Source organism: Pelodiscus sinensis, chromosome 6 (genome assembly GCF_049634645.1).
Source record: "Pelodiscus sinensis isolate JC-2024 chromosome 6, ASM4963464v1, whole genome shotgun sequence".
Classification (NCBI taxonomy): domain Eukaryota; kingdom Metazoa; phylum Chordata; order Testudines; family Trionychidae; genus Pelodiscus; species Pelodiscus sinensis.
In genome coordinates, this window is record NC_134716.1 from 35,828,721 (window position 1) to 35,841,370 (window position 12,650).

The following is a 12,650-nucleotide window of genomic DNA, read 5'->3' on the forward strand; positions in this document are numbered from 1 at the left end:
TAACTTGTTCAGCTGCGAACTGGTTAGAAAATAGGTGTAATTGGTAAAATAGTTCACTAGCACCAATATGACCATCAGTGGGTGTGCAAGAGGTATACGAGGAGCATATTATGATGGAAAGAGGAGAGTAGCCAACTAAGCAACTAAGAGATTTATAGTATAAAGCTGTCCATATAACCATAACTGACTTATGTGTAACGTGTTATTGATTGCAATAGACAGGTTTATCCTAGAGCAAAAATGAATTCTGCAAAGTAAGGGAGAGATTAATGTGTGTATTCTCTTAGTCACGTCATATTGGACTTCTGCCTTGTGTCTAAGCCAGACAGTGTTCATTTAATTAATTTGCATTTCTCTTATTTAGTCTAAAGAGGAAATCTAGCAACAACTTAACTTTGGGAGAAAAAAATGGCATATAGTAATATGAAAAGAGCTGAGTTCAGTATGTACAGAATTTAAAGCAGGATAAGGCTCATCCTGCTTACACTGAGGAGGCTCTGCTGATATAAAGGAAAAGAGGGAGACAGAAAGAACTGCTTAGTGAGACAACATGGTTGAAGTAATCTCTCATCAGACAACTTCTGTTGGTAAAACAGACAAGCTTTTGAGCATACACAGAGCTCACCTCCAGATCATTCTTAGCCTATTTAATAAGGCCACTAGCTGCCCACACATCATCCAGAGCAGTACTGTGAGATATGATTATTTTGTGGGTCTTCCCACTGAAGGAAAGTATACAAGGAAGAGAGGTTAAATGGCCACCATTTCCCTTCCACTGAGATCTTACACACTCCTAAATAGGGCGTATGGTTTGGTCAGCTGTGGAAGTATTGAATCAGTGCATCTCAGCTGCAGCCTCTGCCAACAGGACTCTTATTGGAGGTCCTAGGAGAACTTAAAGCTGACTGCCTCTACCTAACCCCTCCAAGCAACAAATACATAACTTTTCTTCCACCAGTTGTGAATCACTTTGGACCACCACATCATCCTTTGATGATGCAGAGAGGTGCCATTTTCACCTGCTAGCACCAGAGGAGTGTATCTGACCTGACTTTAGTATTGGATAAAACAAGAATAAAGGCTGCTTTCAGTATCTAATTGATATTGTACCCTGCTCCAGTCAGATCCCACAGAAATCCTCTGATGTCAATAGAGTGTTAGGGCAGAATCTGTACCTAAATGTATATAAATCATAATAATGAGTTTATACTGACAGACAAAATTCCCAAGCTTTTTGAATTAAGCTTTGCCTCAAATATAAGCCTTTTATGGCACTGTAGTAGCACTGGGGAGGTGAATATAACTGTACCATTGGCCTGAGCAAATGGCAGATAAGCATCATGGTGGCCTTGCTTTGCATGGCAAGTAAGATGAGCTTTATGATTGTTATACTTAGAGCCCTGCAAATTCGCGTTAGGTCAGTGTGGATATCTGTGGCTCATTTTTGCAGCTACAGATGTGGAATCAAATTTTTTATCTAGAACACTGCAAATTTACAGACATCTGTTTTGTGTCTGCATCTGCCGATACAGATACCCATGGATGCAGATACACATTTTGTAACCATGCATCGCTCTAGTTACACTATTTATATAGGTGTGTTGCTTGCTGGAGTCTGCTCCAATAGCACAGAGATGAAACATTAGCCAGCTATTTCGAGCTGTTCACCTATTCATCACAACAGCTTTTATTAAAAATGTATATTCCATTCTTCAGAAGGCAAATATGAAAACCTGGTCTCTGAAGATACCATAAGAAATTATTGCTGAAGTTGGCAGCACTAATTGTGAGCAGTGCTCCTAGAGGAAGAGGGAAAGAATTACATGCTCTTCAGAACAAAAGTGTATTTTAGCCACTGGAAGTATTGAAATATTAAACACTCTGTATAAAAATATTAAAATATTGTGAAGGAAAGAGAATGAAAAGCACTATCTGACTTGACTTCACCACAGGGCCTCTCTCTGATACCAGTACAGAGGCATCAGAGCATCTTTGACACAGAGCCCTCTGGATACACACAACCTGAGACTAGTTTTACTATGCAGCTTAGATGCTAATGAATTTAGTGTTCTTAGGTAAGCAGCTTCTATCCTCTATGGACATAGCGCATGATACACTTCTAACAGAGCAGCTCCAAAAGACTACATGGGCAGCATAACTTATGCATTCAGCAAAGTATTTCCACCGATGCAGTTATATGGAAGTACACCAAACCCCTCTTGAATAGATAATACATCTCTGCTCCGTAAGTACTCCACCAAATTTTGAGGTATCATCTTTTCTCTCTGTTATGCTTTTCCATGGAGGGGCTCATTAAGCCCATTTAAATGGGCTTAACTGGATCAAACCCTTATTTTGCTGCTAGCAGTTGTTGTCTTTATGGTCTGTCAGGCCATTGTCAGCTCTCCGATGAATCCCTATGGCCTGTGTAGAAAAATCCCAAGATGGCAATCCTAATGAAACCAGATAGGTCTCATTTAAAACTTGGTTTTAAAAATGACAGAAACAAGTTAAATAAAAGGGACAAAACAAAGACTAGGCCATGTTAGACATGATGTTTAGCAGTTGTTCAGCCAATTAGAAATGTTACATTTCATCAGCCAAGTATACTAGGACTACACTAGCTCAGACACCTCAGAGTGAGGAATGGGTTGTGGAAGGCATGGGACATTCTGGTACTTGTCAATGAATCTCAATTACAAGAACTTGTTCAGGGCCATTGTAAAAATCTAATGCTTAATAGCCCTTGAAAAGCTTTCTTACCAGCAGAGGTGTGGCAGGGTGAGAAGTAGTTTCTAAACACTAGTAGGCTACATCTACATTGCGCTCTCTTGTATAAGAACAATCGCAAGAAAAATAAGCAGCAGAACGTCTCTTGCGCAAGGGGGGAGGGTTTTGTGCAATGAGCAGCAGTGTAGACTGCTCCTTCTTGCACAAAATGGCAGCTCATTAAGTATGCAAATGAAGTATGGCAATATTCATCGCTGCACCTCATTTGCATATGCTTGCACAAGAAAGCACAATCTAGATGTAGTCTAGGCTTAAATCTCTAACATAGCAAAACTGATTTAAAACCCCATTAAAATATATTTTACTTACCTTGACACAAAGAACCTCTGGCTTACAATTTTTAAACTAGTACATATATTCATTCCCAGATTTCTATTGAACAGGCCAGATTCTTATCTAATTAGCATCACTATGAAGCCAGTGGCTTCAATCGGGCTATTCTGGGTGTACATCAGTAGATGGAGATCATGTGTGACCAGTATTATGCATGAAAACATACCGAGCTAAATCCACAAAGTTATTTAGACATTGCAACACCTAACCTCTAGATATTCTGCCCCCCAGAAGAATCCTCAGCCACCTGGTAGGCACCCAGGCTCACTATACAATGTATGGAGAAAATAAGATGCCAAAAGAAGTGCTCCTCAAGCTGAGCAAGGAGCTACCAAGGCTAGCCAAGAATGAAATGCAAAGGAAAGAGGCGGAGCTTAGACTCCCTCCCCCCCTCAAAGATCTTAAAGTGCCTAACTGAGGGGCTACAGAAGCCAATTAACTGTACTCAGGGCTGTTATGTGTGAATGCGCTACTGGAGTTAGGAGCCTAAGTCAGGTCAGCACATACCCTAGCACAGTATTTCTCAATGACCAGTCTGTGGACTGGCACAGGTCCCTGAGATTTTCTGATACAGTTTAGGAAGGCAGTTAGCCAGTCTGTGGTATCAAAGAGGGAGAGAAACATGCTCTGGCAGGTGAAATTTAGACATTTCCTGTGGAAAAAGAAGAGACTACCCCACTCCTTCCCTCATACCCAATAGCCTGGTGGTTAAGGCAATCACTGGGGATGCCTTAACCACCTTTTCAAGTCCCCACTCTGCCTGATTTGGAGCAAGGACTTGAATTCAGGTTCCCACGTGCCTGGCAAGTGCTCTAACCACTAGTGAAATATTCCCAGATAATGCTGGCAAGTATCCCACATCCCCATGCTTCAGGGGAAGGCAATCCCCCACCCGCAAGGTCACTGCCACCCTGACCAGGGGAGAAATTATTTCTGCCCCCCCTATGGTGAGCAGCTCGATCATGAGCATATGAGCAAGCACCAGCAACCCAAGTACCTGAGGGAGATAACCACCTGGTTCAGTATCCTATTTCAAGCAGGAGCCATCCCTGAGGCTTTTGATGAAGGAGATTGTAAAGGAGGTAGTACATGTCCATCCTTGTTGCTAGGTCTAAGGTTTAGCTTTTATCCCCCGTCATTGGTTGGCTGTAGTTTGGTCACTTTCCAGCTTTGTGAGAAGGCCCTTTGACTAAGTCACTATACGGTCCCTCCTCAAAGCCCCAACAAACAAGCTATCCCATTGCTGCCTCTATAGCAGTTCCAATTTAAATTAATCTTTTTTGAAATCAATACTCCAAGTGAGGTCTTACCGCAGCCTTGGACAACGGCATTTGTATTTCTTCATCTGTGCAGGAAATGCCTTGCTTAATGCAGCCTGAGATCACATTTGCCTTTTTCTACAGCCATCATCTTCTGTACTGAAAGCCAAAGCAAAATACTCATTTCATTTTTGGGTCATATCTAGATTATCTTTACTCTCCTTCCCATCCACACTGCATAGCAGCCCAAACATATCCTTATTTTCTTTTTATTTAATACATCACAAACCCGCTCTTATTGTAATTTTTATTGTCAGGATCTAATCCAACTTAACTTTTTAAGTAATCTCATTTTATTCCTGTAATTTATAACCTGGGTCTCTCTAATTTTTTATTTCCATGTGCAGAATGAATTTTGTTATGTGCACCAATTTGGAGGTGAGGTGTGATGGGAAGCTCAGGGCTGGGAAATAGTGTTGTGGTATGAGAGCACTGAAGGTTCCAATTGGGGAGGGGTTTGTAGGCTGTCCTGGGGCTGAAGCAGGGAGAGACGACTACTGCCGACTCTTTCCCCTGCCATGGCAGCTCCAACAGGGCCAGGCCAGGGAAAGGGGCAGTTCTTCTCACCTGGACAGTCCTGGATAGCCTACTGCACAGTTGTGCAGCTAAGATGGAACTTAGCTTGTAACATCCATAGCTCTCTTTGGGAAAAAGGCTTTATCAGCATTCTCTATAGATTCTCTGCTTAGTCCTAATAAACTTTTTCAGGCAGTTATTCATCTGGAGGTCTGAAACCTGTATGTTTTGTCCCCATAGCTTGGCTGGCAAATATCAGACAGTTTTTTGTATAGTTGAGTGGACAAAAATTCCAAGCCTTTCCATATTTAAATCATTGAGCTATTTAGACCAGTTGATTCCTTTATGAAGTTCCTTTGATTTCCCCACTTTTATAATCAAACTATAGCTGATGGCCTGGTTTTCATTGGAACTGAACAGTTTTATGCTCACTCAACCCAAAATTATTTCCTGTGACCAGATCTTCTATGAGGGCCTCACTTCATAACAAAACCAATTAAATAGAAAAATACAACAAATGGTCTGGTAGCACTTTATAGACTAACAAAACTTGTAGGCTGTGCTCACGAAAGCTCATGATACCATCTACCAGTGTTTCCCAATTGGTGTTCTGTGGAACCCGGCATTCCCCTGAATTCTTAAAGAGACAGAGACAAATTGCAGCAGGACTTGGACTTGGCAGGGTTTTTTTTTTTTTTTTATTGCTCAACAAACTGCCACTGGCCAAGGAACCCTAGGGGTTCCTTGAAATTCTTTCAAACTGAAAAGAGTTCTGTGGCCAAATAAAATTGGGAAACACTTGTCTATAAAGTGCTACCAGACCATTTGTTGTTTTTTTCTGTAACACACTAAGTCAGCTATCCCCTGAAGCAATTAAATAGAGTTATTATGATGAAAAGTTTACTAAAACATCTAGAGAGGAGGGCAATACAGATGCATTATTTGACTATTCTGATGTCACTTTTTTTTTTATAAAAATGTTTTCACGTCCTGAAAGTTTCACTAATTTTAGAATAAAGCAGAATTCATTCAAACATCCATCATGCTAGATTTGTATGATTCAATATTCGCTATGTCATTTTCCGGCATTCTTTATTGGTTACTCATTCACCCATTGTCTCCTGTGTAACAAGGTGTCAGACATGCACCAAGGAAGCAGAAACAATGCCATGCAATAATAGATGACAACATATATGTCAAGGATAACATTAACTAGACAAAAACATAACTCAAGACAGTAGATTGACCTGGGGTTTTTTATTGTGGGTTTTTTTTTCCAAAATGTGTTCACATCAGCTTATTTTTTGAAATGTGTGAATACAGTTCCAGAAATTAGGGTCAGTTTGCAAACAAATTCATAAAAAAGGTTAAATTTATTCACAAAATTGACCTGTTCTACTAATTATATAATATTGCACAGTTTATATGCATTTCCAGAGTACCAGTTATAAAAATAGACATAGCTATAGCTTCAGAAACAAATACTGTAGAGTTGTCATTCAGAACTGCCCAATACTGCAATAACTGAAATCAGTGGCAGAATTCTCACCAGACTTCAGATGAATCATGACTGAGCCCTTATTAACACTCAGAAATGAAGAACTTCTAATTTACATTTAACCTCAATCTGACGCTCATTTTTTTGTGTTGTACAATGGTCACTGTTAAAAATTTACAGGCCTATCATATAGCAAGACCATTCAGAAACTAGAATTGCTATTACTATAATGTGACAATTTTAAATAGTATGGAGATGGTGCCTAAAATTGCAATTAAGTTGTACAAGTGCAATACATAATCAGCACAGTGATGAGAAGAGGGATTTTCACACACAGGTGAATTTGCATAGTCCTCTTAATTCTTTTCTGTTCAGCTCATGTTTAACTTGCAAAATATTATCAAATATCCCATCATTATGCATTCTAAAGATGTGTACATATTTTCTGCCTCATTTTTCTCTTTTATTCCCAATCTACTTTATGTGGTTTTCTTACCTTATTTTTATAGAGTTTTCTCCACTGCATAACAATATATATATAAATAAGTCATAAAAGTACAGCTTGTTGTGATGTTACAAGAGGCAAAGATATTAAGTCTTAAAAAAGAAAGAACAAGTGAGAAGATAACATGGCTATGTTTGTGCATGACATATTTGCAGATAAGCTGTAGTAAAACTGTCAGGATTTTTTTGTATTCCACTATCCTACTGGTTATGAACATACAGAAAAACTGGCAATATATCTTAGAAAGTAACTTTTTTTCTGTTAATAAATAAGACACTCTTCAAACTGCTAACCAGCCTAAGCTAACAGTATAGTTAATTATGTTTAGAGAAAAGGATTGATTTGACTGTTTCACGGAGATGACTCACAATAGTAAAAAGTTAACCATATGCACAAGTGCTTGTAGAACTAGCAGTCCTAGTTAAAATTACGTGAAAATATATTTTTTATATTATCTTTGCAAATTATCAGCAGACTGATTTTTACAGATTTCTAACTTCATGGGAAACATGTTTCAATCTATGGTTCATTCACAAACAATTGGTATGAATGACAACATTTCATTTTGACTGTGCTGTTTTGCATGAAATGCCAGACTAATCATATATAAAGTTTTTCATGTGAAGTTATTGATCAGTCCAAACTTATTAAGGTGGCAAACGCGCAGCTTAATAAATAACAAAACAAATAATACTGATGACGTTTTCAGAAACCAAAAGATATCATTTTAAAAGTCTTAACTTCTTAGGTCTTCACCTTCCCTATCTCTAGAGCACCCCTAATTCTATAGAAATCATTCTTCTTCACAGAAGAGGTATTACAGTACGTGGCACTCTTTCTTTCGAACCAGTACCCCAGCATGGTGTTCGAGACACCATGAGTGGGAGGTGTATAATCTCTGGGGGCTATTTAACATCCTTAAAGATTCTATGGCATTTTTATAGGGGTATTAACTCAAGTATCTTTGTCAAATTCCTACACGGGAAATTATAATCTAAATTCACCCTCTATTTCAGATGCATATGATATTCTTCTCCATCTGTGTGCTCTTACATGTTGCATAGGGTGGCTGTACATTGTGACATAGTTGCTGCATTCCTCAAGCCCCTCAGCTTGCTCCCCCTTACCCTATGGCTGCAACTAGGTGGTTACTAGCTCTCCAGTTTATAGTCAATACTCTTCTTATGGGGTAATAAATGTTGTGAGGCTTAGCAAGTGCAGTTGTATATTTAAAGCATTATCAGGGTGCTACAGAAATATAAAACATGTTATTCTATATTAGTACTTGTACATAGGGGGGAATATGAAGCTAATCCAAAAGGGAAAAAAGTTACATTCCAAGGTTCAATGATCATCCTCAGTGACTATGTGGAAACCAAATTCTACTCATTTGGCTTTCCACAAAATATACCACAGAGGTGATAATGACAGTAACAGCTGGTGATCAAGGCAGAGAAATGTAAATCAAGAGGCATGGCGATTTTGATCAATAGGTAAGAGAGAACATAACAGCTTTTCTGTAGAGGCCAGTAAAAAAGGATCATTAACTTCTCCTTGAGGTGATTTTTCTAGGTACTCAGGAAACCTGGTCAAGACATTATTGTTATTGGTGCCACCCACTAGTTTCTTGCACTATTTGTCCATGAAACCCGTTTTTACTGACTGGAATTTTAGGCAGACAGGCTGTCTCCACTCAAGAAGACTCAGGATTAGGTTATTGTTTTACATTAATTTTTCTACTACACTCAATAATGCTACTGAAAATGTACTGATGAAGGGACTCAGCTGACAACTAACAAGAAAACTATGTGGACTGTGCACAACAAATATCAAATTAAAACTGTCGAATAAAAAAGTGATTCTTTAAAATAGCAAAATTACATATTAGAGGCAATACAATGCAAAGGAAATAAATTGTTACTGTACAAAAATTAATGTTTTCCATTTTCTTAAAGTCACCTAATTTTAACCTTGCCAAATATCTCCTCAAGTAACTCATTCAAGTGGGAGAATACTTAACTTTGCAATGGGGGAGTATAGTTATTGCAACAAAAACCTAGAATGGCTAAAAGATACATATGTGATAGCATCCATCTTTTCCTGCAACAATTATGTGGTCATCCCCCCTACTTCTCCAGCTCTTGTTATGAGATGAGAAGTTTACAGATAGACCCCACTAATTCCTGAAGTAGAATAACCTAGGGTATGTCTACACTACAACACTAATTCTAACTAACTTAGTTCGAATTAGTTAATTCGAACTAAGCTAATTCAAACTAACGGATCCAGACTAAAAAACTAGTTCGAATTAGCGTTTTGCTAATTCGAACTAGCATGTCCACATTAAGTGGACCCTGAACCGGGCTTAAGGATGGCCGGAAGAAGTGCCGGCAGGGCATCAGATTAGGACTTAGAGCGTGGAGCTGCTGTCTCAGGCTAGCCGAGGGCTGTGCTTAAAGGGACCCAACCCCCACCCCGGACAGACAGTTCTCACGGGTGCCCCGCTTGCAAAGCAGTCCTGGCTTGGAGTGCCCTGAGTGCCCACACTGGGCACATCACAGCACTTGGCCATCAGACCGGCTGCACTTGCTGCAGGCTGCCATCTGGGGAGAAGGGGCAATTGGGGGGCTGCAGGAGAGCTTCCACCCCAGAAGCCCGCAGAGCCAGCCCAATCCTCTCCATCGGGGGCTCGTACCCCATTCCTCCCTCACCTCCTTCCACTTACCCTTCCCTAGCCCTCCTTCCTGATGTACAAAATAAAGAAAACATGTGGTCAAAAATAGAATCTCTCTTAATTGAACAAAACTCAGGGAGACTGGGAAAAGGAGGTGGGAGAGGGGAAGAGAGAGGGTGGGAGAGGGAAGGGCAACTAAAATGATCAGGGGTTTGGAAGAGGTCCCATATGAAGAGAGGCGAAAGAGACTGGGACTTTTCAGTTTAGAAAAGAGGACACTGAGGGGGGATAGGCTAGAGGTCTATAAAAGCAGGAGTGGGGTGGAGAGGGTGCATAAAGAAAGTTCTTCATTAGTTCCCATAATAGAAGGACTAGAGGACACCAAAGGAAAGGAATGGGTAGCAGGCTTCAAACTAGTAACAGAAAGTTGTTCTTCACAAAGCAGAGAGTCAACCTGTGGAACTCCTTGCTGCAGGAGGCTGTGAAGGCTAGAACTAAAACAGAGTTTAAAGAGAAGTGAGATAAAGTGATGGAGGTTGGGTCCATGGAGTGGTATTAGCCAGGGGGTAGGAGTGGTGTCCCTGCCCAAAGATTGTGGAAGGCTGGAGAGGGATGGCACGAGACAAATGGTTTGGTCACTGTCTTCGATCCATCCCCTCAGGGGTCCCTAGGGTTGGCCGCTGTCGGCAGACAGGCTACTGGGCTAGATGGACCTTTGTTCTGACCCAGTACGGCCATTGTAAGCTCAGGGCTCAGGGTTGGGGGTCTCAGTGGACCACCTTGATTTTCATGCACACCTGCTCCTGGGTGGCCAGGCTGGCAGCTCTCCTGCCCTAGACAGCCACTTTCCTGTGCCTAGTGCGGCGGTCGTGGACGAGGTCCATGATGTCTGCACTAGCCCAGGCAGGTGCCCGCCTCTTGCGGTCCCGGGCAAGCTCCCGTGAGCCTCCAGCCTGGTCCCGGGAAGAGGGGAAGGGCTGGGGGGCATCAGGTGGCTGGCTCGAGGCGTACCAGGTGCAGGGTCTGCTGGCTGGGTGCTGGCAGGTTTGCACCTGGCATGGGCACCGTAGCCAGCCTGTGCCCCTTTAAGGGGTCCGGGGCCGGGAGGGGGGCAATAGAGTTTCCCTGGTATTGACCAGAGTGGCCACCAGGGAAAGCTGGGCAGGGCTAGCCTCCCACTAGTTCGAATTAAGGGTCTACATACCCCTTAATTCGAACTAGTAAGTTCGAACTAGGCTTAGTCCTCGTACAATGAGGTTTACCTAGTTCGAACTAAGCGCTCCGCTAGTTCGAATTAAGTTCGAACTAGCGGAGCGCTAGTGTAGCGCCTATCAAAGTTAATTCGAACTAACGTCCGTTAGTTCGAATTAACTTTGTAGTGTAGACATACCCCTACAGAGGAGGACAAAAAGAAGTTTTAGTGTTTTGAGACAGAGTTGTCTTGGAAATAATGCAATGAGTGAGATTTTTCCCCCCATCTCTCTGCAAGAAAGCAGGGATTCCTTCCATTCCCCTATAGACCATTGTTGCGTTCAGATTGGCTTGAAATCTCTTTCACTGTTGCTCAGCCTGCTGGCCACCACTGCCCCCAAATATCACTGCTACTAAGGAAGCTGTGCTTCTCTGAGTTACTTAAACCCAGGACAGGGCTGGCCCACAACACTTTGGTACCTGAGGTGGGGAGCTCAAATGACACCCCCGTGCTCCCTTGCTTGGGCCAAAACTTTGAAAGGTTTCAATTCTGCCTTCTTCCTGTTCTACTTCTCTCATGGTACTGCAGAGAGAATACATATGCACCAGCAGCAGACACAATTTTCTACACTCTGGGTCCTAGTGGCAACCCCTCCCCTCCCCAGTCTGGCACCTGAGGCGGCTGCCTCAGTTCACCTCATGGTAAGGTCAGCCCTGACCAGGGAGACCTATAATTACTCTTAGAGGCTTTCTTTCCGGTGTCGAATGGTTCTTGGGCTATCATAGGGCACGAGGTCTTATGATTTGGTGAAAGCACATGAAAAAAAGCAAATTTGTGCTAAACATAAATAGGCAAAAAAGAGGAGAGAAGAAGCTTTCAGTTATACAGAGAAAACAAAGATAAAAGAACAAAGAATTGTCCATTCATATTTGAATACTTAAGTTTGTTCTAAACAATCAAATTTACAAAAAATTTAAATAAATGTTTATGCATTTCATGGAAATTGCTATTTCACTTGAGATGTAGAGTTACCGTGGGGAGGGCAAAGTATAATTTGCTGACAAGACCTCAAAAGTAGTCAACTGAAAAAAATCCTCAGTGCTGATGTGATTTATAGACGTTATACAACAGGGCTATGATGATTTGCACCTGCTGAGGAGTCAGTTCCAAACTCCATAAGACCTTTGGCTCTGGTACTAGTTGGCTACCACAGAAAATATTTCCTTTTGTAGTTTTAATTTTTTTAAATGACAATCATCACAATCATAAGGATAGCAACAATAATTTACCATTCATCTTATTCTGTCCCTTTTGCATGGTTTTCTGCTTTTTCCTTTCACTCCCTCATCCTATTTGTATATACAGTCTCCCTTTCCCTGTCTCTAGTATAATTTTAGTTCTGTTTTATCAGTTTCTCCCCTATTTTCTTACCCTTTTCTCCCCTCAGAATGTGGATTTAATTTCTCCAGTCTATTTATAGCCTTCTCTCACATTCTTGTTTTAGTTTGTTTTTACCCCACTAATCTGGCTGCCCTAATTATTTTTATTTAGCATTGCTATTTATGGTTCATATTTCAGTGTTACACAAGAGCCTATATACTAGTGGCTCTCGTTCTTTCTAGACTTCTGTACACCTTTCGGGAGTTTGATTTGTCTTGCACATCCCAAGTTTCACCTCACTTAAAATACTACTTCTTTATAAAATCAGACATCAAAATACTAAACTGTGCCACAACACACTATGGCTGAAAAATTGTTTACTTTCTTATTTTACCATAAAATAAAATCAATTGGACTATAAATATTGCACTTAAATCTTAGTG

At 41.0% G+C, this 12,650-nt stretch overlaps 1 long non-coding RNA gene across 1 annotated transcript in view; it reads right to left on the reverse strand.

The window, feature by feature from the left end:
* Positions 1-12,650, reverse strand: part of LOC142830047 (uncharacterized) — an 81,060-nt gene that overhangs the window by 43,062 nt on the left and 25,348 nt on the right. Inside the window, exon 3 of the long non-coding RNA XR_012905069.1 lies at positions 4,434-4,541. This is a non-coding gene — a long non-coding RNA (uncharacterized LOC142830047). The remainder of the gene's footprint in view (positions 1-4,433; positions 4,542-12,650) is intronic.